The 26,861-nt window shown below is 41.5% G+C and overlaps 1 long non-coding RNA gene across 1 annotated transcript; it reads right to left on the reverse strand.

Annotated features, from left to right (window-relative positions):
* Positions 1-239: 239 nt before the first annotated feature.
* Positions 240-24,531, reverse strand: LOC139538181 (uncharacterized). The gene is made up of 2 exons (XR_011667685.1): positions 24,023-24,531; positions 240-604 (listed from the first exon to the last, which is right to left on the reverse strand). It is a non-coding gene; the product is annotated as an uncharacterized lncRNA (long non-coding RNA).
* Between the last annotated feature and the right edge of the window lie 2,330 nt (positions 24,532-26,861).

A 26,861-nucleotide genomic window follows, 5' to 3' on the forward strand; every position in this document is an offset into this window, starting at 1 on the left:
GTAGGCCTAATTAAAAATGAGCTCACAGTCTATGCCATCACTATTATGTTGATTAATTCATTCCAGTTAATAATTTGTGATTGAAGAGATATAGGTAGCCTAGCCAGCCCAAGTTTGAATATTAACCAAATTTGATCACATTCACATTTTCTCCTGACAATTTTTTTTACTATATATTATGCCGGATCAGCTAGTCTGAAACACGCTAACACAGGTGGGAGGCATGAAATGAACAGACCGGAGGTTGTGGTTCCTTTTATTTAACCTGTTTAGTGAAAAAAAATATTTCGCCCAACAAAATAAGTCCAGTACAAGGTAGCGTCCAACGCTGAAACAACAGCGTAAAAATAATAATCATAAGCAGCTGACCAAAAGGCCGTGGCCAAAAAGGGAACTCAAAACAACAAACAGCTTCCTTTGTCTTTAGACTTTAGACTGCACATCATATTTACTGGGGGAACGCTTCCCTTTATCTATAGCCTGCCTTGTTTAACATAGAGCCAAGGTGCATCAGATGAGGCTTTCTCTGAGGTAAGAAAGTCTGACGTCCTCACGGTCCCTGTGTCTGCTCCCCATCCCTTCCCCAGCTCTTCTCCTGGCACATCTATATAGAGGGAGACACCAAGCCAATTAGTAGGACCAGGTGTGTATTAATTTGCTATACACTGAGTACCTATTCCCTGAGGAGGGGGCTGTCGTGTCGTCTTCCTCCGGCTGGCCACTGAACCCTCACAAAATTCATAAGGTTACTAATTTGTTTACCCTGACCAGATGGACAGGGCACATAGGCTGTCTGCAGCTGCTATTATTAGTAGCCTACAATTGATCCGACTGAAAAATTGTCTCATTTCCATCCCATAGAGCATGTCATATCTCTAATGTTTAGGTGTAGCTTAGGCTGCTGCAACATGTATGTAATGAGTTTTTGCTTGTGTCTGTCCGGAGGGATTATATGTTATCACCTTTGCTAAATAAATACAGGAGGAAAATGGAAAGCTTACTTGTGTGCACGAAAAAATGTGCTGCATCAACCTCTCGTTTTAATCTAACTTTTAATGGATGATGCGATGGAAGCGATCAAATCATTCTGAATTGATTTCGACATCCCAGAGAAGACAGTACGCTCTGCAAGTAAAGCATCGCAATGTGCAATTACAGCTGAAGTCGGAAGTTTACATACATCTTAGGCAAATGCATTTAAACTCAGTTTTTCACAATTCCTGACATTTAATCCAAGTAAAAATTCCCTGTCTTAGGTCAGTTAGGATCACCAATTTATTTTAAGAATGTAAAATGTCAGAATAATAGTAGAGAGAATGATTTATTTCAGCTTTTATTTCTTTCATCACATTCCCAGTGTGTCAGAAGTTTACATACACTCAATTAGTATTTGGTAGCATTGCCTTTAAATTGTTTAACTTGGGTCAAACGTTTTGGGTAGCCTTCCTCAAGCTTCCCACAATAAGTTGGGTGAATTTTGGCCCATTCCTCCTGACAGAGCTGGTGTAACTGAGTCGGGATTGTAGGCCTCCTTGCTTGCACACGCTTTTTCAGTTCTGCCCACAAATTGTCTATAGGATTGAGGTCAGGCTTTGTGATGGCCACTCCAATACCTTGACTTTGTTGACCTTAAGGCATTTTGCCACAACTTTGGAAGTATGCTTGGGGTCATTGTCCATTTGGAAGACACATTTGCGACCAAGCTTTAACTTCCTGACAGATGTCTTGAGATGCTGCTTCGATGTATCCACATAATTTTCCATCCTCATGATGCCATCTATTTTGTGAAGTGCACCAGCAGCAAAGCACCCCCACAACATGATGCTGCCACCACCGTGCTTCACGGTTGCGATGGTGCTCTTCGGCTTGCAAGCCTCCCGCTTTTGCTCCAAACATAACGATGGTCATTATGCCCAAACTGTTCTAAACTAAAAGTGTGTACTGTATGACAAAGTCATAGACAGTTTTGGAAACATGGAAGAGAGGAGGATGGCTTTGGCGTTTCTCTACAAGTAGAATGATTCAACGTGTTTTTTTCTGCTTACACACAGAAATCAGAAATCATGATGTTTAGCTTACGTTGATTGGACTAAATTGTTTTTGTAATCTTTTAGTTGTTATTGTATTAGACTAAGCATAGGTGATTCGATGATATGGAAATGTTGAAGTTGAAATGGTGCTGGAAGAGTGGAGGCTGCACCTGTTTTCTTTGCTACCTGCGGTAACTCTCCAGTGTTCTAAATCAAGTTGTTTAGTCGTCCGAAAATGTGGGAAACATTAACTTGATGGGCCATGCTGTAGGATCATGTAACTGTATGTTACATGCAATGTGCTTTGTGGACTCCACCGGACAGATGTTGCTCTCTGGTTTTGTGATCAAATAAAGGTGTGGTTGAATTTATTCTGCCACTGTGTCATCTTATTGTCTTAGCCTTAGGCCTACATATCACGGTGGCAAAGCATATGAACTAACAGGTTATAGAGCAAACGACACAATTATCATAACACATAGGTTGTAATATGGCTTTTTTCCTGGCTTGGCTTCCCCAGTGATTTTTACCACACACTGCACACATGTTACATGTAGCCTAATGGAGCCACAGTCATTTTGAGATACTGTATGCAGCTCAGGCCCACAGTTATCGGAAGAAGGCATGATATGTCATTCAGGAGGGAAGCTGTTTGGAAATGTTGAAATGAAGGATTAGACATTTTGTTCCGCTCTGACTGCTTTCGCCATTTATGGTATGTCTGTGAAGCAAAGTCTGAAGAGACATAACCCACCAGATTAAAGTGTATTCATAAACCTTCAGAACAAACCCGTTTGAAATATTTGGATTGTTTCACAGATTTCTTCCATAAAGAGGCTTTGGATTTGTGGAGGGGTGAAGCGGTTTTGCGTAACACATTTTGCTTGTCACAGTGAGTTTAGATTTGATCAGGAAGTCCTTGAGTTAGATGTGCGTCAGATGCCAAATCTCTACAGTGGTTTATTTTGGGCATTGCTACGATGTAGGAAGTATTACAGGGGGAAATGGAAGGCATTTTTATCAAACCGTTGTGTCAAAGTTTAAAATCTGAGATTATCCAAAAGGTATCATCGATGTCTATATTTATCCTTTATTCATTTTCAAATTTTTAAGTATTTCAGTTTGAAAGCAATTCATCAGAGAGCATATTTGAATTGCAGTTTGTTGGTTGAAATTCTCCAAACATTTAGTTTATAATTTCCCCCTGACACAGTTTTCTCAGAATGTTTACTGCAACAGAAATTCTTATTTGCATTCTTCAATATATATTACATGTGATGGCCTTTTCTTTATTTATATAATGAATGATATGAGTATACCTGAGGAATGCACAAAATGTCTCATACTGCAGTTGTTCGCTAGTTAAAGTTTTATGAGCCTGTCATCTCCCCATTGATGTTATGTCATGACTCAACAGAAAAAAACTAATAATCAATCATCTCACAACTATGAGAGAAACCAGCACAGACCCAAGCTGACAGGGTGACATGCACTTGCAAAAACAGAGTGGAGGTTGATGTATTAAGGAGTCAATTTCAATGACTGTTTTGGGAAATATCGCACAATTTGTAGATCTGCATTTATGGATATAGCATACAGCACTACTCCAAATACGAACTGGCAACCTTAAAACATATATAGATATTTTTGAATCTCCTTCATAGCGAATGGATTCCCTCTTCCAAATCGACTGAGAATCACACTGACCAATTATCTCACCTTGTTTTGCGAAACACATCAGCGTTTTGCGAAACACAACAGTGTTTTGCATTGGACACCTTATCTAGGGGGAACATTTTATTCCCAAAAGCAATTATCTGATTCATCATTCGCCACCCGGAGGAATTCCCCCTGGTGGCATCTGGCATTTCCAGGTTGGCTTGTGCCAGGCAGTAGTGACTCAGAGGTCAATGCCGAGCAGAGAGGGACTTTTCCAGAGCCTATGGGAAGGCTTGCCAGCGTCACAGAGTTTCCCATTCCCAGGCATGTGTGTTTCCCCAGTGCCAAGGGGTGAGATATCAGGAAACTTCACATTAATGAGGAAGAACAGACTCCGGGTGGTTTATATGATGACGTGGGAGAGTCGCTTAGCCATGCTTCCTCACAAGACACACCACAAAAGGTTTTCAGAAGACAAAAGCACAGCTTTGGGTGGTTGTCTTTAATCTTTGGTCAACGTAAATGAAAAGTAAAGGGCTCTTCGTTATTTCAAGAGTGACCAGCGAGCATCCAAGTCATAAAAGAAAGTGACGGTGGTAGGTGGTGATGACTCGAAGAACACTTGACTTGGCTGGGCACCCACTGTTGTTCGGCTTTGTGAGGATAAATTCCAGCGTCAGCGAAGGGTAGTTAATCACCAGCACGCCATTAGGCTGGTTCCACATTGCCACACCGTCACTCCTGCACAAAGGTGCCTGACTGTTCCTCACTCGAAGAACGCCACTTTGGCTTTGGTGACAAGCCCATGTGTGGGCTGGATAACCAGCTGCACCCGATGCTTTCTAAAGACATTGACACATTCTTGGGGACGTTACGCATCAAGTCCTTGTGGTGTCATTCATTAGTATTTTATTCCAGCTCCATTCGAGAAATGTGAGCGGTGACAGTCACATTAATGACTGTGCTACAGCCACATCACTTGGCAGACTGTTTGGCAGGCCTGTCACTGCATTGTGGTCTCCATAAATGTCGAATTATGACCTTCAAGGATTACATCCTTGAAACTATAAACTGAAAAAATTACTGTTATTTCTTTCTCCAATCGCCATGTTGTTTGATACATGGAAATGAGCTCTGTATAGGGCCAACCCTTGACAAATAAAACCCAAGCATAATGACTCCATAAACGGTCGAGGTGCTTTGTGACAAAACGCCTCAGAATGTCCATTGCATGTTTGATAATGAGTACCATGTCTCCAGCTGTTTATCTTTGCCCCGTCCCAACACTTGCTGTCAACTCCCTGGTATGTACAATATGTTATTGTGTGCACAAGACACAAGCAATCAGGGAGAACTTCTCCCCAGATGATGCCAATATAAATCCCGATACAAAGATGTCAGCCCTAAATCATAGTAGATGCTTGTTATTCTAATGTTGCTTGGCCACAGCTTGTTTGACTAAGGACTTGAATATTCCATTACGGATCACAGTTGGACCTTGCCACCTCCATCATCTGTTACGTAGAATAAGACAAGTTCAAACGGGCAGCATTCATAATCATTAAAAGGCTATTCTGTATGCCTTTCTGCTCCCCAAGAAATGTAGTGGGGACTTGTTAGGCTGGAACCCAGCTTGGATCTGCTAAAATGTGACATGATCAGAACTTTAAGGGTTGTGCAAGGCAGATGCAGGGACTGAAGGACTAGAGCCCACCATGATTGTATAAGCCTAATCTCCCCTGTAGTTTTATAGGACCCAGCACCTCATCAAGTCCTCCCGTACAGAGAGTTGCATGTGAGTCAGATCTCGCTGGCTTGAGACCTGATAATTTGTTCTATGCATTGCAGTAGCAATTTGTTGAGAGACAAGGGCCCCCTTAGTGCAAGGCTGTGTTTGCCTAAAATTAGGCCTGAGCCAGAGATGGCAGACTGGTTGTGCTCTGTGCTGATTTTTTTAATTCAATGGTTCATTGCCTTTTTGCCTCCAGTTATCAAGTCCATAGCTATCAAGTAGGTTAGGATTGTTGTGTTAGGAAATTATTATTGGGGAACTGGCAAACAAAATCCATCTTACGACATTGGAAGCTCTTCTTTGGGTATTGGAATGAGGGAAGGACCTGGGACAGCAGTAGAAACCCTATTGGCAGTTCAGAAAAACAGCACAGGTTGTTTCAGGACAAGGAATCTTGGTGATTGAAAGCCATGACAGGTGTGTTTTACACACTATTTTTAATTAGAAGGAGACTCCAGATGTATTGAAGTGGACACTGAGATGGCCCATACGGGAGAACAGCATATTTCTCTCACCTCATAAAACTCGACAGGGTCTTCATCGGGACCAACGCTCACCTTTGAATGGTTCATATCATGTCTGCAGAAATTATCCTCTTGTGCAATTAATTACTGTTTCCACATGGTCAGGTCCGTGCCTGCTCTCAATTCTCCATTTGGAGAAGACTGAGGCCTATGCTAAAAAAAGAGATGTGCCTCATTTAACTCTGTGATTTGGTCATTTCCTGACCGAGTCAGTGAGAGAAGGGTTTGAAATGGGGATATAGCCTTTTGCGTCAGCAATATTTTTATAAGGTTTAGAAATACTTAATGTAAAATTTGACTTAAATTGGTTCAATCGATGGAACGTTCATCTCAATTGCCTGCTGCATGGAGACCTTTAAAACGGGACCCTCTTGTCTAGCGTAGCAGGAGTTTGGAACTATTTGGAACTGTTACATTGAGATTGATTCTCATGTCCTCTGCTCTTTACATGCTGTGAATCTTATGACATTTAATACAATATTCCCATATTTATGCTTGTGCACAGCCTTCTCTGCGTGAGTTGAAACGAGTAGCTCTTTGAGAAGTATTAACTACCTAAAACCTGCCAGGGTTCTCAGAAATAATGGTTAAAATTGCACAATATGACAGTTCCATGCCTCTTTATTGCCAGGGTGTATTAATCTTGTTTTTTAATGTACTGTTATGGTGAAACTTAATGGCCACAGAGCAAAATGTAATTTAGTGTGCAAGGTTTGATAAATGCATAGAGAAAGGTGGAAACACAATATTCCAAACATCTCCCTTTGAGTTGACTCCAAATGGGGACAAAATGAGAATGTCCAATGTGACTCAGAGGACACACAACACGGATCCCACCTCGTAACAGCAAGACGAACACCTACCCTTTCCTAAAATAATAACCAGGAGTATTCAGTTTCAGTGATCGAGAATAACAGGATATTTTCTTCTCTTCAGCCACTGTGAATGAGTGCTGCTCCTAGCACATAACAACACTGATCAGTTCCAGTATTGTTTCCAGTATTGGTCACGGCGACTCATTCCAGGGTCAAGGGTGGGAATATTGGTCATCTCCTTGGCAACAGCTTCCATGTGTCTTATCATTCTCAGTGCCAGACCTGTATTTCTCTATTTCTCTACACTCCTCTTATCCCTCCATCCCATCTCCACAGAGAACAGGTTAATCTCTGTGTATGAAGAGAGAGATTTTGATTCTCTCTCTCCCTCTCTCCCCCTCTCTCAGGGTGGATGCTCAATGATTTCCTTTTCTCTGGCGGTAGAACAGGTGGTTATCCTCTTTGTATTTGTGGAAGCAGCACTGATCAGTCACCCTGCGAGAGTATCAGTATCATAACCTCCTGCCTTGTTACCAGGATGACCCCAACAACGGTTCCATACCAGCATGGTCTGTTGTCATAGCTGTCATTGCCATGAACAGGATACCCACTTGCGAGAAAACAGGATATAATAAAGACATTTACATTAAATAAGGCCTTATATAACAGTAACTACAGAGGAATAACACATGTAATTGTGACAACACTGTAATAACCTAGAAATGACATATACTGTAGTCACAATAAGTATTCCTCATACCAAGGTATATATACAAATGTACTACGTCGTATAAGTGCAGTCAGTGTAGGGGCACATTGTTAAATTGTACCTAACAACTATTGGTCTCGCTTCAAATTAAGTGCAGCATATAAAGGCTTCATATGCCTTCTTAAAACATTCAGAAACACTACATACCTGTGTTACAAATCATCTATAACTATATGTCATGCTTTATAAAGGGTTCATAAATGTGGCATAACTGTGTGACATAAATACCAAAAGACAAATGCGACATAACCTACTGTCACATATGACATAAATCTGGGCTTTCTAAAGGGTGGCATAGGCACAACTTAATAAAGGCCTTATAAATGATGTTAAATTGAGGCTTCACAAAGTATTCACAATGCATCTTGGTAGAGCATTGCAACGCCAGTATAGTGGAGTTAATTTTTTCCCTCATCAATCTATACACAATACCCCATAATGACAAAGCGAAAACAGGTTTTTAAGAAATGTTTGCTAATTTACAAAAAAATAAAAACCAGAAAATAGCTTATTTACATAAGTATTCAGTCCCCTTGCTATAAGACTCGAAATTGAGCTCAGGTGCATCCTGTTTTCATTGATCATCCTTTAGATGTTTCTATAACTAGACTGGAGTCCACCTGTGATGAATTCAAGTCATTGGACATGATTGGGAAAGGCACACACCTGTCAATATAAGGTCCCACAGTTGACAGTGCATGTCAGAGCAAAAACCAAAACATGAGGTTGAAGGAATTGTGCGTAGAGCTCCGAGACAGGATTGTGTCGAGGCACAAATCTGGGGAAAGGTACCAAAATATGTCTGCAGCATTGAAGGTCCCCAAGAACACAGTAGCCCCCATCATTCTTAATTAAATGGAAGTAGTTTGAAACCACCAGACTCTTCCTAGAGCTTGCCGCCCGGCCGAACTGAGCAATTGGGGGAGAAGGGCCATGATCAGGGAGGTGACCAGGGACCCGATGGTCATTCTGAGTTCCTCTGTGGAGATGGGAGAACCTTCCAGAAGGACAACCATCTCTGAAGGACTCCCACAATCAAGCCTTTATGGTAGAGTGGCCAGACGGAAGCCACTCCTCAGTAAAAGGCACATGACAGCCCGCTTGGAGTTTGCCAAAAGACAGCTGAAAGACTCTCAGACCATGAGAAACAAGATTCTCTGGTCAGATGAAACCAAGATTGAAAGACTTTGGCCTGAATGCCAAGTGTCACGTCTGGAGGTAACCTGGCACCATCCCTACGGTGAAGCATTGTGGTGGCAGCATAATGCTGTGGGGATGTGTTTCAGCGGCTGGGACTGGGAGACTAGTCAGGATTGACGCTAAGATGAACGGAGCAAAGTACAGAGAGATCCTTGATGAAAACCTGCTACAGAGCGCTCAGGATCTCAGACTGGGGTGAAGGTTCACCTTCCAACAGGACAACAACCCCAAGCACACAGCCAAGACAACGCAGAAGTGGCTTCAGGACAAGTCTCTGAATGTCCTTGAGTGCCCCAGCGAAAGCCCAGACTTGAACCCAATTGAACATCTCTGGGAATAACCTGAAAACAGCTGTGCAGCGATACTCCCCATCCAACCTGACAGAGCTTAAGAAGATCTGCAGAGAAGAATGTGAGAAAATCCCCGAAATACAGGTGTGCCAAATTTATAGCGTCATACCTAAGAATACTCAAGGCTGTAATCGCTGCCAAAGGTACTTCAACAAAGTACTGAGTAAAGGGTCTGAATACTTATGTAAATGTGATATTTCTGTTTTTTTTTTATGCATTTGCTAACATTTCTAAAAACCTGTTTTTGCTTAGTCATTATGGGATATTGTTTATAGATTGATGAGGGAAAACAACAATTTAATCAATTTTAGAATAAGGCTGTAACGTAACAACATTTTTACAAAGTCAAGGGGTCTGAATACTGTCCGAATGTGCTGTATATTTCTCTAAAACATTTCTAGGATGGCTCAACCTCTTTCCCTCTTGGGTGCAAAGTCAAAATTGGACCTGACCTCAACTTTTCCCATAAAAATGCTGTGCTGCAGGATGACACACGCTCTAAATTGAAGTCATGCATGGCAAAAAAAATTGGTAGGGCCTTTTAAAATCCGTTTACATTTTCGTCAGTTTTTTCCCCCAAATTACATTTTCTCAGTTTCGTTTGTCCAGGTTTCGGATTTCCCAATTTTTTTCTGGGTTTTCCAGTTTTTCACACTTTTTTTTAAAATAGAAAAACAACATTTGATTTTATGTGTTCACAACAATGCTTAAACCACATCAGGGGATGACAATAAGAGGTCTTCCCTTTAATGTTGTTTGGTTAGCGGGTTTTCTGTAGTGCAGTAAGTATATATGTGATGATTATGTATTCCATATACATTGATATCCATATACAGTAAAAGGCCAGCAACACTCCATATTATTCAGAGCCCCATGTAATGAAACCATACATTCTACAGATTTACTGAGTATTCCCTACAATTATTTTACTGCGGCACCAAGAATAGTTCCTGCTCTAAACCAATATGTATTCCATATACAGTGATTCACATTGGGGCATTCATTTGACCTTGGAACATGTTTTAAAACCCACATTTTACGCAAATGTCACTTTAAATATGAACAAGTATGAATCATTGATAATGTTTAGACAATAACTCAATATATCATGAATAAATACAGGTTATTGACACTTTTATACTATTACGTGAGGGACTTCAACTTTTAAAATTTTAGAAATTCCGTGACACGGAATCACTTTTTTAGTGTTGCTGACGAGACGCTGATCATGTGATACGTTTGGAAATCAAATGACCACTTTTGGTGCCACTGGACAGCGAAAATCAAGTAACGTAACCTTTTTTTATTGTAATTGAAATTAGTTTGTAGTAGTTGAGTTTTGTGTTAGATTACATACTGTAGTGACCTCAATCGATATTTTAAATAATTTCAGTGACTTCAGAGCAATTGCTATCCATCCGAAATGTTGCTAGCTAGCAGGCTCACCTAACTAAAGATCCACCTAGATACAGCCACATCTCATTGTCAAGTCATGAGATTTGTAATTGAAAGAGGAATATAATAATTCGAATCAAATGGAGTTTTCCATCTCCCCATTTAGAGTTTCTGGCGCAGAACAGAAATGCCTTATCCAGATGGTGTGACAAAGACATTTCCTCAATGGCCTGCTAACTTTCTTTGTTACTTTTAAGGTTGGAACCAACATGCAGTACCTCCAGCAGGAAGAGAGGCAAGAATCATTTGTCCGCCAACTCAGGGTCAAGCTACACTATTCACAGCCCTGTGTAATGTTCAATGTAATTGCACTGCTGGACTTTTTAAAACTTTATATATTTGTATTGTTTTAAAAATGTACAAATAAAAGGAAACGTATGGTTTAAACAAGTCTTTGATGTTTATTTGTTTTAGCTGTTAGTGATAATTCCTGAAGTGTTAATACATTTTTGTTTTACATCATTAGGCCTTTATGTATGTGTTATCAATGACCAAAGGTGTCTGACTTTATAGTAAGTACAGCATCATACGATACAAAGCATTTGGTAATTTATAACACATACATAAAGGGGTCTCACTTTAAATTAAGTACAGTGTCTTTATAGATGTATCATGAACAACCAAAAGCTTCTCACTTCACAGAATATTACATAAAATGTCAATAAATAGGTTATTAACGTTCACTTTAGAGCATATGCCATCCTTGAGCACAACATGTCACCCTTTATAAAGTGGGTTATGTCACATTTGACATTGGTAATTATGTCAAACAGTTATGCCACATTTATGAACCCTTTATAAAGCATCACATATGGTTATAGATGCTTTAACACATGTATGTAGTGCTTATGAAGGCATTATGACGGCTTTATGAAGCCTTTATAAGCTGAACGTCATTTTAAGTGGGACCCAACTATTATACCTGTTGTTGACATTTTAAACGGAGGTCACTTATATTATCCACCATAAATTGTTATTTCCCAAAGGGCTTATGCTCTGTAGCTCTGTCTCCGTGGTGTAAAACAATATAGCAATGACTATACATGAAAATGAAAAACTCCAGGTTAAATTCACGCCCATTGTACTCCAGCTGTCTAGAGCATAATTGGGATTGTGTTGCCTCCATTTGTGGCATAATCCACAAAATGAGATTAGTCAGTGCACAGACCTATCTGCCCTTAGACACAGAAACCCAATATGTTAATGTCTGACTCCAGAAAGAAGAGAACTAAAAAAATATATATATATTAGAAATACTGCTCTACATGTTGGGGCAAAAGGTACCGTAAGTCTAATGACTCAAAGAGAACGTTTGAGTGTCAAGGTGCATAGGATTCCTGTGTCTCCATTGGGATGAACATAGTATTTGTTCATGAGTAAGGGGAGAACCATTGTGACTTGGATCTTGAGGGTTCACAATAGGGCCTAGGCAGATAAGCATGCAGTCCAATCATTTACTCTACATAGGCAGAGAAGCCTACCGAGCTGCATGTATGGTGTTGTGTGGGCGAGCGGATTGCTGATGTCAATGTTTTGGAGTGGCCCATGGTGGGGTTATGGTATTGGCAGGCAGGCATAAGCTACCGACAATGAACACAATTGCATTTTATTGATTGCAATTTGAATGCACAGAGATAGTGTGACAAGATCCTGAGGCCCATTGTCGTGCCATCCATTCCCCGCCATCACCTCATGTTACAGCAAGATAACGCACGGTCACATAACGCAAGGATCTGTTCACAATTCCTGGAAACTGAAAATGTCCCCAGTTCTTCCCAGTTCTTGAGCCTGTTTGGGATGCTCTGGATCGACGTGTACAACAGCGTGTTCCAGTTCCCACCAATATCCAGCAACTTCACACAGCCATTGGAAAGGAGTGGGGGAGTGGGACAACATTCCACAGGTCACAATCAACAGCCTGATTATCTCTATGTGAAGGAGATGTGTCGCACTGCATGAGGCAAATGGTGGTCATACCAGATACTGATTGGTTTTCTGATCCACGTCCCTACTTTTTTTAAGGTATCTGTGATCAACAGATGCATAGCTATATTCCCAGTCATGTGAAATCGATTGATTAGGGCCTAATGAATTCATTTCAATTGACTGATTTCCTTATATGAAATGTAAGTCAGTAAAATCGTTGAAATTGTTGCATGTTGCATTTATATTTTTGTTCGGTGTAGTTGAACAAACACACTGATATGCATGTACAAGCAGAACAGTGGCTTTCGTCATGTTCCGTCGACTTTCATGTGTGTTTAATTGCCAAATACCTTGGCGGCCACTGCATCTTGCACAGACGTTCCAATGAGGCATACCGAAAACGACTGCATCAGTGTGGAATCCGCATCAAACCATTTCACCTCTCCACGCTCAACTGGTAACTTGTCTGAACCAGGATCCTAACATTATCAGATGGGAGATTGTAATCCCTCTCTCCCTCTCTGTGCTCTCAGTTTCACATAAACCCTCTTTCACTCCAGAACGTTGTAGCTGGATGTGTAGAGGCACAACGGGCCAGTGTTTTCACCGAAGTGTCTGATTATCTTCACAGCTTCCTCCCTTTGTCCTCACAACGCAGTGAAGAGATCTTATCCAGAGCGTGTTTTAGCCTGCGTGTTCTCCCCGAGACGAGTAACAGTGTACCCCAATGCCCAATTGTTTATTTTAATTTCTCTTGTGTCCCCCATCTAACTTGTCATTAGCTTTTTTTGAAAGGGGTGCAACAAATGAAATGTGTCAGACAATAAATCTAATTAAATCAAATCACATTTTATTTGTTGTAAACAACAGGTGTAGACTAACAGTGAAATGCTTACTTATGGGCCCTTCCCAACAATGCAGAGAGAAAAGTATACAATGAGTAACGATAACCTTGCACTATGCACAGGGTACCAGTACTGAGTCGATGTGCAGGGGTAAGAGGTAATGGAGGTAGATATTTACATTACATTTAAGATATGTATATATACTGTAGGTAGTGGTAAAGTGACTAGGCAACAGGATAGATAATAAACAATAGCAGCAGCATATGAGATGAGTCAAAAGAGTTATTGCAAAAAAAGGGTCAAAGCAGATACTCTGGGGAGCTACAGTATTTAGTGAACTGTTTTGTAGTCTTATGGCTGGAGGGTTGAAACTGTTTAGTGTCCTGTTGGTACCAGACTTGGTGCATCCAAATATATTTTTGATACTGTCGCAAAGCTAACTAAAAAACTAACTAAAAAGCAGTATTCCCCAAGAGAGGATGGCTTTCACTTAAATTCATGAACTTCTTTGAGGAAAAGATCATGATCATTAGAAAGCAAATTACGGACTCCTCTTTAAATCTGCTTATTCCTCCAAAGCTCAGATGTCCTGAGTCTGCACAACTCTGCCAGGACCTAGGATCAAGGGAGACACTTAAGTTTTCTTAACACTATATCTCTTGACACATTGATGAAAATAATCATGGCCTCTAAACCTTCAAGCTGCATACTGGACCCTATTCCAACTAAACTACTGAAAGATCTGCTTCCTGTGCTTGGCCCTCCTGTGTTGAACATAATAAACGGCTTGCTATCCACCAGATGTGTACCAAACTCACTAAAAGTGGAAGTAATAAAGTCTCTCTTGAAAAAGCCAAAGCTTGACCGAGAAAATATATAAAAAACTATCGGCCTATATCGAATCTCCCATTCCTCTCAGAAATGTATGGAATAGCTGTTGCGCAGCAACTCACTGCCTTCCTGAAGACAAACAATGTATACGAAATGCTTCAGTCTGGTTTTAGACCCCATCATAGAACTGAGACTGCACTTGGGAAGGTGGTAAATTACCTTTTAATGGCGTCAGACCGAGGCTCTGCATCTGTCCTCGTGCTGCTAGAACTTTGTGATGATCAATGGTATCAAAAGCAGCACTTTCTTTTGGATAGATTGGAAACCCAAATTGGTCTACACGGACAAGTTCTGCCCTGGTTTAGATCTTATCTGTCGGAAAGATATCAGTTTGTTTCTGTGGATGGTTTGTCCTCTGACAAATCAACTGTAAATTTCGGTGTTCCTCAAGGCTTTGTTTTGAGACCACCATTGTTTTCACTATATATTTTACCTCTGGGTGATGTCATTCGGAAACATAATGTTAACTTTCAATTCTATGCGGACGACATATAGTTGTACATTTTGATGAAACATGGCGAAGCCCCAAAATTGCCCTCCCTGGAAGCCTGTGTTTCAGACATAAGGAAGTGAATGTTCTACTTTTAAACTCGGACAAAACAGAGATGCTAGTTCTAGGTCCCAAGAAACAAAGAGATCTTCTGTTGAATCTGACAATTAATCTTGATGGTTGTACTTGGCGTTACTCTGGACCCTGATCTCTCTTTTGACGAACATATCAAGACTGTTTTGAGGACAGCTTTTTTTCCAGCTACGTAACATTGCAAAAATCTGAAACTTTCTGTGCAAAAATGATGCAGAAAAATGTATCCATGCTTTTGTCACTTCTAGGTTAGACTACTGCAATGCTCTACTTTCCGGCTACCCGGATAAAGCACTAAATAAACTTCAGTTAGTGCTAAACACGGCTGCTAGAATCTTGACTAGAACCAAAACATTTGATTATATTACTCCAGTGCTAGCCTCTCTACACTGGCTTCCTGTTAAGGCAAGGGCTGATTTCAAGGTTTTACTGCTAACCTACAAAGCATTACATGGGCTTGCTCCTACCTATCTTTCCGATTTGGTCTTGCCGTACATACCTACACGTACGCTACGGTCACAAGACGCAGGCTTCCTTACTGTCCCTAGAATTTCTAAGCCAACAGCTGGAGGCAGGTGAAGGTGAAGGTGAACGGAAAGGCACTGGAGCAACAAACCGCCCTTGCTCCTCTGCCTGGCCGGTTCCCCTCTCTCCACTGGTATTCTCTCCCTCAAACCCTATTACAGGGGCTGAGTCACTGGCTTACTGGTGCTCTTCCATGCCGTCCCTTGGAGGGGTGCGTCACTTCAGTGGATTGAGTCACTGACGTGATCTTCCTGTCTGGGTTGGTGCCCCCCCTTGGGTTGTGCCATGGGGGAGATCTTTGTGGGGTATACTCGGCCTTGTCTCAGGATAGTAAGTTGGTGGTTGAAGATATCCCTCTAGTGGAGTGGGGGCTGTGCTTTGGCAAAGTGCGTGGGGTTGATGACAGACGTATATTTGCATCACTGAGAAATAAGGTGGTTAGGAATATTAAAAAAAAAGCAAAAGCAGAGTTCTTTCTCAGAGTGATCAATGAAGCGAAAGGAAATGGCAACAAACTAACAGGGAGAGGAGCTGAAAAGTCCAAAAAACATCCTGAATTAATGGGATTGTAATTCAAGACTCCAATTTCATATCCACCAGCTTTAACATTTTTTGTTGTTGACTCTGTCAGGGAACGTGCTCAAAGATTTTCAACCAAGACCACAGTCCTCACTCCCATAGATAATAATAAACCAATTTTCAAAATTCCTGAAATCTCAGCGTCAGCACTGGACAGTATTATTAGCTTCTTCAGGAGCTCTAGAACAAAATATGTATTTGATCTTGACACTGCATTCCTGAAGAGACACAAATATTCTCTGATTGCCCCTATTGTACATCTAGTTAATCTGTCCATCAAATATGGGTTCTTCCCCAATGTTTGGAAGTCTGCTGCAGTGATACCTGTTTTAAAATCTGGTGACCCAACACTGGTGGAAAATTACCGGCCTATAAGAATTCTTCCAGCTATCAAAAGTAGCTGAAAATGGGTGGCTGATCACCTGACTGATCACTGTATTGAGGGCAACGCAATACATCAAATGCAATTTGGACTCGAACGAACCATTCTACCGAAACAGCCAATTGCTATTTTCTGGAGTGCATTGAATCTAAACTGGACATAGGTGGTGAAGTCGGCGCAGTCTTTTTGGATCTTAAAAAAGCCTTTGATACTGTGAATCATGAGGTGCTCCTATCCAAACTATCCTTCCTTAATGTGTCCACTGAAGTCATTAGTTGGATGTTTTCCCATCTGACAAACAGAAGTCAAAGGGTTTGTTTGGGGGACACTCAGTCGGACTCTCTTTAATATAACATTAGGGTCCCACAAGGGTCAATATTAGGCCCCCTTCTGTTTACCATCTATATAAATGATCTCCCACTTACTTGCCCACTAGTTAGCATGCAGATGTATGCAGATGATAGAGTTCTGTATGTACACTCAAAAAATAGACAATTGGTTGTTAACAAGTTAACTGAAGCTATGGTACATGTTTCTAAATGGATGACTACTTATTGCCTGCATTTAAATATCAACAAGACTGCTTGTATGTACTTCTCTAAGAAATCCATTGATTCTTCCCAACGAGCTGTTCTTGTTAATGGGGAGAATCTGAAAGTTGTGTCTAACTTCAGGTATCTTGGTGTCATTTTGGACTCCAACTTGACATTTAAGAAACATGTGAAGAAGGTGGTTAACAGGGTCAAGTTTGGATTATCCAACTTTACGTTTATCAGACCTTTCCTTACTCTGGAGGCCGCCAAACTATATATGCATGCTGTGATCTTCTCACATCTGAGATATTGCCTCACATGCTGTTCACAAGCAGGAGCTACTATTCTGAAACCAATTGAATCACTCTACAAACAAACACTTAAGATTTTTGATAACAAACCAAACAGTTACCACCATTATGATATCATTTAAAAACATAATTTATTTCGTCTGGATAGCTTTAAGCAGTATGTAGATGCAAGCCTTGTCTTTAAGATCCTGCATGGTCTTGCCCCTCCACCCCTATGCCGGCATATCATGCTCAAGGAAAGCACATCCAGGATAACAAGGGCAGTAACTAGAGGGGATTGCGTTGTCCCTTTTCGACACAGTAAAATTAGCAAATCAGCCTTCTCTGTTAGAGCTACAATATACTGGAAACTTTTGTAGTGATTTCTTTGCAGCAATAAGAAGTTCTGTTTCACGCAGTCTCGTCTAAATAGTTGATGTTGAGATGTACCTGTTACTTGAACTCTATGAAGCATTTATTTGGGCTGCAATTTCTGAGGCTGGTAACTAATGAACTCATCCTCTGCGGCAGAGATTACTCTGGGTCTTTCTTTCCTGTGGTGGTTCTCATGAGAGCCAGTTTCATCATAGTGCTTGAAGGTTTTTTCGACTGCACTTGAAGAAACTATTTAAAAGTTCTTAAAATTTTCCGTATTGACTGACCTTCATGTCTTAAAGTAATGATGACCAATCATTTCCCTTTGCTTATTTGAGCTGTTCTTGCCATAATACGGACTTCGTATTTTACCAAATAGGACTATCTTCTGTATACCACCGCTACCTTTTCACAACACAACTGATTGGTTCCAATGCATTAAGAAGGAAAGAAATTCCACAAATGAACTTTTAACAAGCACACCTGTGAATTGAAATTAATTACAGGTGACTACCTCATGAAGTTGGTTGAGAGAATGCCAAGATTGGGCAAAGCTGTCATCAAGGCAAAGGATAGCGCCGATAGAGATGGCCGCTTCACTTCGAGTCCTTAGAAAACTATGCAGTATTTGTTTTTTTATGTATTATTTCTTACATTGCTAGCCCAGAAAATCTCAAGTGTTATTACGTATAGCCGAGAAGAACTATTGTATACAGTGGGGAGAACAAGTATTTGATACACTGCCGATTTTGCAGGTTTTCCTACTTACAAAGCATGTAGAGGTCTGTCATTTTTATCATAGGTACACTTCAACTGTGAGAGACGGAATCTAAAACAAAAATCCAGAAAATCACATTGTATGATTTTTAAGTAATTAATTTGCATTTTATTGCATGACATAAGTATTTGATCACCTACCAACCAGTAAGAATTCCGGCTCTCACAGACCTGTTAGTTTTTCTTTAAGAAGCCCTCCTGTTCTCTACTCATTACCTGTATTAACTGCATCTGTTTGAACTCGTTACCTGTATAAAAGACACCTGTCCACACACTCAATCAAACAGACTCCAACCTCTCCACAATGGCCAAGACCAGAGAGCTGTGTAAGGACATCAGGGATAAATTGTAGACCTGTACAAGGCTGGGATGGGCTACAGGACAATAGCCAAGCAGCTTGGTGAGAAGGCAACAACTGTTGGCACAATTATTAGAAAATGGAAGAAGTTCAAGATGACGGTCAATCACCCTCGGTCTGGGGCTCCATGCAAGATCTCACCTCGTGGGGCATCAATGATCATGAGGAATGTGAGGGATCAGCCCAGAACTACACGGCAGGACCTGGTCAATGACCTGAAGAGAGCTGGGACCACAGTCTCAAAGAAAACCATTAGTAACACACTACGCCGTCATGGATTAAAATCCTGCAGCGCACGCAAGGTCCCCCTGCTCAAGCCAGCGCATGTCCAGGCCCGTCTGAAGTTTGCCAATGACCATCTGGATGATCCAGAGGAGGAATGGGAGAAGGTCATGTGGTCTGATGAGACAAAAATAGAGCTTTTTGCTCTAAACTCCACTCGCCGTGTTTGGAGGAATAGAAGGATGAGTACAACCCCAAGAACACCATCCCAACCGTGAAGCATGGAGGTGGAAATATCATTCTTTGGGGATGCTTTTCTGCAAAGGGGACAGGACGACTGCACCGTATTGAGGGGAGGATGGATGGGGCCATGTATCGCGAGATCTTGACCAACAACCTCCTTCCCTCAGTAAGAGCATTGAAGATGGGTCGTGGCTGGGTCTTCCAGCATGACAACGACCCGAAACACACAGCCAGGGCAACTAAGGAGTGGCTCCGTAAGAAGCATCTCAAGGTCCTGGAGTGGCCTAGCCAGTCTCCAGACCTGAACCCAATAAAAAATCTTTGGAGGGAGCCGAAAGTCCGTATTGCCCAGCGACAGCCCCGAAACCTGAAGGATCTGGAGAAGGTCTGTATGGAGGAGTGGGCCAAAATCCCTGCTGCAGTGTGTGCAAACCTGGTCAAGAACTACAGGAAACGTATGATCTCTGTAATTGCAAACTAAGGTTTCTGTACCAAATAAAAAAAAAAAATACTTATGTCATGCAATAAAATGCAAATTAATTACTTAAAAATCATACAATGTGATTTTCTGGATTTTTGTTTTAGATTCCTTCTCTCACAGTTGAAGTGTACCTATGATAAAAATTACAGACCTCTACATGCTTTGTAAGTAGGAAAACCTGCAAAATTGTCAGTGTATCAAATACTTGTTCTCCCCACTGTATATACGAGCGACGTCAACTTACCAACATTACGACCAGGAATACGACTTTCCCGAAGCGGATCCTTTGTTCGGACCACCACCCAGGACATTGGATCTAATCCCAGAGGCCGACCCAAAACAACGTCGCCGCAGAAGAGGTAGACAGAGCAGACACCCTGGTCAGACTTCGAAGGCGTGCACACCACCCACCGCTTCCAAGTATATTACTCGTCAAAGTCCAGCCTCTAGACAACAAGGTGGACGAAATTAGGGCAAGGGTTGCCTTCCAACATTCTCTGTTTCATGGAAACATAGCTATCTCTGGAAATGTTGTCAGAGTCGGAACAGCCACCGGGTTTATTCATCCGTCGCGCTGACAGAAATAAACATCTCTCTGGGAAGAACAAGGGCGGGGGTGTATGCTTCATGATTAACGACTCATGGTGTAATCATAACAAGATACAGGAACTCAAGTCCTTCTGTTCACCTGACCTAGAATTCTTTACAATCAAATGCCGACCGTATTATCTCACAAGAGAATTCTTATTGGTTATCGTCACAGATGTGTATATCCCCCCTCAAGCAGATACCACCACGGCCCTCAAGGAACTTCACTGAAAACCATATATCCTGCATTTATCGTAGCTGGGGATTTTAACTGGGAAATGTTCTGTGCAGCCTCAGAGAATAACATTGATTTATACGCTGACTCGGTGAGTGAGTTTATAAGGTAGTGCATTGGAGATGTTGTACCCACTGCGACTATTAAAACCTACCCTAACCAGAAACAGTGGCTAGATGGCGGCATTTGCGCAAAACTGAAAGCGCGAACCACTGCATTTAACCATGGAAAGATGACTGGGAATATAGCCAAATATTAACATTTGTAGTTATTCCCTCCCGTAAGGCAATAAAACAAGCAAAATGTCGGTATAGGGACAAAGTGGAGTCGCAATTCAACGGCTCAGACATGAGACGTATGTCGCAAGGTCTACAGGCAATTACGGACTACAAAAAGAAAACCAGCCACGTCACGGACACCGACGTCTTGCTTCCAGACGGACACCGACGTCTTGCTTCCAGACAGACTAAACACCTTCTTTGCCCGCTTTGAAGATAATACAGTGCCACTGACGCAGCCCGCTACCAAGGACTGCGGGCCCCCCCTCGCCTTCTCCGTAGCCGACGTGAGTAAGACATTTCAACTTGTTAACCTTCGCAAGGCTGCTGGCCCTGACAGCATCCCTAGCCACGTCCTCAGAGCATGTGCAGACCAGCTGGCTGGTGTGTTTACGGACATATTCAATCGCTTCCTATCCCAGTCTGCTGTCCCCACATGCTTCAAGATGGACACCATTGTTCCTGTACCCAAGAAGGCAAAGATAACTGAACTAAATTACTATCGCACCATAGCACTCACTTCTGTCATCATGAAGTGCTTTGAGAGACTAGTGTAACCCTCACACCAGGCTCGAATTTGACTCTCGTGATATTAACTTACGTAAAGTATCTCAACAGCATGGGATGTTAGGTGAGAAGGACATCTCCAATAAGAATCCCTATTGTAAACTATCTAGGGTGATGACAAATAGGGTATTAATAACCCTTTGGCGTGCGTTGGAGCAAAAAAAAAAACACTGTTGTGGTAACTCACTACTCGTAGATATTCCCTTAGCGAAATATGGCAGTTCCTTGCAGGTTTCCTCACAAGATCCACAGCAAGCACAGCTATCAATGCAGACAGTACTCTTTATCAGTAACCGATATCCCATGGGAACATGAACTCGTTAATCTTTCCCAAGCAATTCTCTCTCGGTGTCACATGATGCTAGGCTAACCTCAAGGCTGTCTTTCTTAACAAAATTATAACAACTCTCTTTTCAAATAAATTCTGTATTTCCCTTCAAAACTCGGTAGGTATGGGTTTTGTTCTATTGCTATCGTCTTCTTTTATAATTTTTCTTCACCAACGGTCATAATCTAGTGTCTATCCTTTTTTCAACGTCTCTCTCGCTCTCTTTTTTTCCCCAGGCCTCCCGTTAACCAGGTCAATTCTCCCATTGACCAGAGCTTAACAATCGACCTTATTGGTCAAAAATTAAACTCAAAAGTAAACCAACCTATTCACGTATACATTAAAGAAATATTTCTTCAAAAGAAATGCATTAACAACATTACAATTCAGGAGCAATTCAATCACCTTTTAAAATGTATTGCCAATTAATTATAACAAATAAACTCAGTACTTGGTTCTAACAAGAATAAACTCAGTACTTGGTTCTAACAAGAATAAACTCAGTACTTGGTTCTAACAAGAATAAACTCAGTACTTGGTTCTAACAAGAATAAACTCAGTACTTGGTTCTAACAAGAATAAACTCAGTACTTGGTTCTAACAAGAATATTACACTAGTCAAGGATCATATCACCTCCACCGCACCTGCCATCCTGGGCCCACTTCAGTTTGCATACCGCCCCATCACGTCCACAGACGATGCAATCGGCATCACACTGCACACTGTCCTATCCCATCTGGACAAGAGGAATACCTATGTAAGAATGCTGTTCATCGACTACAGCTAAGCATTCAACACCATAGTACCCTCCAAGCTCATCATTAAGCTGGAGGCCCTGTGTCTCATCCCCGCCCTGTGCAACTGGGTCCTGGACTTTCTGATGGGCTGCCACCCGGTGGTGAAGGTAGGACAAAAACATCTCCACCCCGCCGATCCTCAACACTGGGCCCCACAAGGGCGCGTGCTCAGCCCCCTCCTGTACTCCCTGCTCACCCATGACTGTGTGGCCATGCACACTTCCAACTCTATCATCAAGTTTGCAGACAACACAGCAGTAGTGAGCTTGATTACCAACAACAACAAGACAGCCTACAGGGAGGAGGTGAGGGCACTCGGAGTGTGGTGTCAGGAAAATAACCTCTCACTCAACGTCAACAAAACAAAGGAGATGATTGTGGACTTCAGGAAACAGCAGAGGGAGCAACCCCCCTATCCACATAGATGCGACAGTAGTGGAGAAGGTGGACAGTTCCTTGGCGTACACATCACAGAAAAACTGAAATGGTCCACCCACACAGACAGTGTGGTGAAGAAGGTGCGACAGCGCCTCTTCAACCTTAGGAGGCTGAAGAAATTTGGCTTGTCACCTAAAACCCGCACAAACTTTTACAGATGCACAATTGAGAGCATCCTGTTGGACGTATCACCGCCCTCAACCTCAAGCTTCTCCAGAGGGTGGTGCGGTCTGCACAACGCATCACCAGGGGCAAACTACCTGCCCTCCAGGACTCCTACAGCACCCGATGTCACAGGAAGGCCAAAAAGATAATCAAGGACAACAACCACCCGAGCCACTGCCTGTTCACCACTCTACCATCCAGATGGTGAGGTCAGTACAGGTGCATCAAAGCTGGGACCAAGAGACTGAAAAACAGCTTCTATCTCAAGGCCACCAGACTGTTGAACAGCCATCACTAACACAGAGAGGCTGCTGCCTACATAGAGACTCAAATCATTGGCCACTTTAATAAATCGATCACTACTCACTTTAAATAATGTCACTTTAATAATGTTTTCATATCTTACATTACTCATCTCATATGTATATACTGTATCTTATACCATCTATTGCATCTTGTCTATGCCGCTCAGTCATTGCTCATCCATATATGTATGTACAAATGTACAAATTCTTATTCCATTCCTTTAGATTTGTGTGTATTAGGTAGTTGTTGTGGAATTTTTAGATTACTAATTAGATATTACTGCACTGTCAGAACTAGAAGCATAAGCATTTCGCTACACTGCACATGCACTGCTAACCATGTGTATGTGACCAACAAAATTTGATTTGGTTTCGATTTGACTTTGAATAATCTCAAATATGAAATATATTTTGATTTGTTTACACTTTTTTGGTTACTACATGAATCCATATGTGTTATTTAATAGTTTTGATATCTTCACTATTATTCTGCAATGTAGAAAATATATATATATTTTTTACTTGAATAAGTAGGTGTGTCCAAAATTTTGACTGGTACTGTATATATAGTAATACTCTACTGGTAAATATTATGGTCTGCAGTTTATCATTAGGCATTCTAATTTAAGCGAGCAAAAACTCGAGCCTTGCTTAACATTAGAGATTTTGCACCAACTGTAGTTAACAAGGAAACACCCCTCCCCCTCTCATCTTACTTGAGGCTGCCATCTGATGTTGACGGTGCATGGAAAAGCCAGCGAGGTATATATTATCCATGTCCTTATTCAGCCACGACTCTGAGAAACATAGTATATTACAGTTTTTCAGGTCCCGTTGATAGGATAGTCTCGAACGGAGCTCGTCCAGTTTGTACTCTAGTGATTGTAGGTTCGCAAACAAAACAGAGGGAAATGGCAGTCTAGATGCTCGCCGACGTAGTCTAATCATGACACCGCCTCATTTGCCTTTCTTTCACCGCCTCTCCCTCTTTCAAGTCCCTGGGATCAGGGCCTGGTACCGGGTAAGCATTACATCCAGAGCTGCCAACTCGTTGAAGTAGAAATCTTCATCCAAATGTAGGTTAGTGACCGCTGTTTTGATGTCCATAAGCTGTTTATCAATTGTAGTAAATTATAGCAAAAAAGTTAAGAACAGAAAAAAAAGACAAAATAGCAGAATTGGTCAGAGCCCATAAGATGGCAGCTAACCACTGCAGCGCCATCTCTGACACACAAATAGGGAACTTATGTGCCAGGGCTCCTGTGGTAGTGGGGAATCGTTTGAGGGCTACACGGGCCGGCTGATGTGAGAAGATTCCCTGGCCAGATGGGGGAAGATGTAGTCTCCGGTTCTGGGGAGAATAGGAGGGCATTGCAATAAGACAGAACATTGGAGGGGATGGAAAAGCTTTGCAACATCTCCATTACACATCACAGCATGATCAAATGAGTCAATGAGAATATAGGCGTCAGAAAGGAACTACTCAAAGGCTTTGGTTTTCTGATGCATCCTTCATTATTTGCAAAGAAAAAATACAATAAATCACACATTTTCTCATGTGTTTTTGGAGTTATTATTATTTATTTTTTATGATCTAGACCAGAGGGAAAATGAATCAGATTCTTTGTGAGGACTCTCTGTAAGTGTTATTAATGTGCCATCTGGTTATGTTTCACCCACATAGCATCATCACAGCTAATCGTATTAGCATCCACTGTGCCATTACCTCACAGTACCTGCGCATCACTTCGCACTGTATAGCCAAGCTCTGGCCAAGTGAGTGGAATATATGTGAACCGTTTCAGGAAACTAGGCGTATGTCGCAAGTCACGACTTCACAGGAGAGCCATTTGAACGTTTTTGGTAGAAATGTCTTCTGGAACATGTGAACATTCATGTGTCTTAATAACAAACTTCTATGCCATCTCTAAATATGAATAACATTGTTAAATTACGAGCCTTGTTGGTTAAGCCACAGGAAAAGACAGCAAACTTCCCACTAGCCATGATTGGCTGAGATAATGAGTAGGCTGGACATGCCGAGAGAGGATTGATCTGCCATATAGAGGGCTTCTGTCTATTTGAGCTGGTCAGTCTGTTTTGGTAATCCTGTCGAGTGCGGCTTTTTAAAAATGGTATTGTGTAGTGGAGCTGCATAAGTGTTGCTCTTCACTATCTGGAGGATCGAGTTTGGAAATCAGTGGAATTAGAGTATGATAGCTAAAGAGATGGAGAAAACACCTGTCTCCAGATTACATCTTCAAACTAAGGCATGGCATCCGTGACAGGGAGAGGCATCCATCATGCATGATGATGGATGGTAAGATAGTCTAGCTAACTAGATTTTCAGATATTACACGTTTCTAATTTTGACAGAAAGGGGTTTCCTTTTAAGCTAAAGTGTACTGTTAGCTAGCTAGCTAACGTTAGCTGGCTGGCTCCCTAGCTAATGTTATGTGTATGACGTTATTATTTGCATCCCAGAACAGTTTGTTTTGCTAGTTAGAGCCTAATGTTAGCTAGCTAACATTGAACCTGTTTGGTTAGCTCCCAGCAGATTCATGCAGGGTAGTAACTACATGATTTGGCACAATATTCATTGTTGTTTAACTAGCTGGCTGGATTGTTAGCTAACGTTACATAACGTGTGTGATCTTACACATTGTTTACCTAGCTAGGTTCATTGTTTACCTGGCTATCTAGTTACATGTCTTCAGCTAAAGTGTACAACACCCGTTGAATATGGCCGGTGTCAGTAAACGTTGGCAAAAAAGCACAACGAAATTGTTGCCAGCAGAGCTGGTTAGGCTGTTTTCATCTTATCCAAAGGTAAACAAATCATTGACCAGAGCATCAAATGTGGGCTCTGAACGCTCTGATAGCGAAACGAGATGGGTAGGGCTAAAGCTTAAGAGGGTGTGAACGATGCTGAATGGGTGTAGACAAGAGTTCTTCACTAGATACGAAAACGTTCAAAGGCCATTTTCTCAAAAGTGAGTTTACAAGTTTATCAATTTTGAAAGCAGAATTACTTTTCCATTGTTCCTCAAAAATGAAGTGTATGATATACCATTTTGTAGCTCTGAGTCTCTACTTTTATCCAATGTAAAAAACACCATTACAAATGATGCTACATAAGACCAAATCCAGGATAACAACTGCCGATTTGAAAGGGAGAGTGTACAAAGAATTATGATATCAGTAATAACACACACACACACACATACCCAGGGAGTAGTAATTGGATTGGGCATACACACCCACTGTGACATCATTGACAGTGACCCTCTCCACTGCTTATTGATCATATCCATTCACACTGTAAATGTGGAGAATGAATGTCTCACATATCTCTCACCCACACACACACACACACACACACACACACATCTACCCACCCATGCATTACATGCACGCTCACACGCACGCAAACACACACACAAACACACACCAGCAAACACACACACAAACACACACACACAAAGTAATGTACATGCATTTACCTTTTAACTTCGGTACATTTTTGAAGCACGTACAGTACCAGTCAAAAGTTTG

Source organism: Salvelinus alpinus, chromosome 14, assembly GCF_045679555.1.
Source record: "Salvelinus alpinus chromosome 14, SLU_Salpinus.1, whole genome shotgun sequence".
NCBI lineage: Eukaryota > Metazoa > Chordata > Actinopteri > Salmoniformes > Salmonidae > Salvelinus > Salvelinus alpinus.